Here is a 1,846-nt window from a genome sequence, read left to right as displayed (position 1 = left end):
ATAAAAGATAAAACAGGCTTCCAGTACCTGCTCCCCTCCCCCTCAACTGCAATGTAACGCAGGAATCTCAGTATGAAAAATACAAATATATTTGTCCAGTGACGAGTCATTTGTTACAAGGTATACTGTAAGAGTTCTGCATAAAAATAATAATTAAAAAAAACCAGAAAAACAAACAACATTTTATTGTGGTTCTGTCAGACCCAGTAGCCCAAGAAGAAATAAAAATTGGCATGTTATGCTGTAGGAAACAAAAACGACACATACAAAAAATATTTATATACACACTTTACAGGGTAACAATCTTGCATTACCATTTAGAGCTATCCAAAATAGGCTTGCACAGTTACTGAAAGGCAGTCTTTGAATGCAACACAGAGCTGGCCCAACAGACAGATGGAGTAGGCTGCTAACAATATTAGGCTTAAATGAAATACATGGCACTCAGCAGGGCCCAGAAAAAAGCCACTGCATTGAAACGAGATGATTTGCTTATAGTAAGGTAGCATGACAAGTGATTTAAGCTGCTTTTTTCATCTTCCCTCAGCTAAAAAAACCCAAACAAGAAGTCAGGCTTACTGTTGAAAAGAGCAGGCCAACTTGAAAGCAGCTGTGCTGAGCTGAGCTCCTCCATTTAGGTTTGCTTTGTATATGTTTGAGTCTCACTACCTTGGCCTATCTGAACGTGAAAACACGCACTCTGCTCAGTTACTTGTCCACAGGATCACTGGCAGTCAGAGGAAATGCTTCAGAGCACAGCTGCTGTAGAACCAATGAAGAAATAACAAAAAACAAATCCAAAAAAAGAAAAAACCCACCCAAAAAACCACCAACAACCACAGAGAAGAATCAATGTCTCATGTAAACATGACTTTCTGCAGTAGCAACACTCATATTACCAGGAACTCGACCTTGTTCCAAGGCAGTTGGAAATATCTTTCTTTTCTTTACTCTCCACTTCTAGTTGCTCATCACTTAGTCTATAGTCACCATCAACAAACCAACAACAAACTCCAGCCTATTACAGATATATTTAAAGACGGTTCTACTTTACTTGGCATGAAACCAATCTAGCATGGTCCAAGTAAAAGATTGTCTGGGTTTAGGATAGCTGAAGCCCTACAAATCAGTGTGCAGCTCTCAGCTGGTTCTCTGTTCAACTGGAGGCTAGGCAGGCAAATCCTTATGCTAAACTAACCAGGCTGCATATGTGGCAAAGCCTAATTCTCTAGCTTAAATGTCAGTAGTAGTACCGAATGGCTAAAGGTTGGGTCAAGGGCAGAATTCAAGAGTGACTAATGGCTGTAATTGCATTTATATCCTGAAACAAACCAGGACATAGATACGAATGTAAATTTAAACCAAGAAGAGACAGCAGGTTTGTTTCTTTTCCCAGAGAAGGTGAGGGAAAATGAAAAAGTGAGTTGCAGGTGGCTGTAAGCACTGGCCTGCCCAGCAAAGTGCATGTGCTGTCTCCGCTGGAGAATATTACACATGAACAGAGCACTCAGCTCCGCGGGAAGAGGCTGGTTAAGTGCAACATTCAGCAGACCAATTCCCGAGTATTTTTCAGATGAACTGCCAGTTCAGAGTTTGGTGACTTTGGGTTTTTTGCATTTGGTTTTGGGGTTGAGGTGGGGTTTTTTTTGGCTTTTAAGAAAATTATTTTTACCTTCCTGCTTTTCAAAGCGAGATCGCTGGATGAGAGAGACAAGTTTGCAGGTCAGGATGCCCACAAGGTGTGTGAGGATTCAAAAGTCAAGAAAAGAAGCCCTCTCCCCAAAGGAAAACACAAAACAAGAACACCACCTTCTCGAGAAGGTCAACGGCTTTTGAGGAAATACCA

The sequence above is a fragment of the Nestor notabilis genome, unplaced genomic scaffold, assembly GCF_000696875.1.
Source record: "Nestor notabilis isolate BGI_N333 unplaced genomic scaffold, ASM69687v1 scaffold29308, whole genome shotgun sequence".
NCBI classification, from domain to species: Eukaryota; Metazoa; Chordata; class Aves; order Psittaciformes; family Psittacidae; genus Nestor; species Nestor notabilis.
This window is presented reverse-complemented; position numbering follows the sequence as displayed.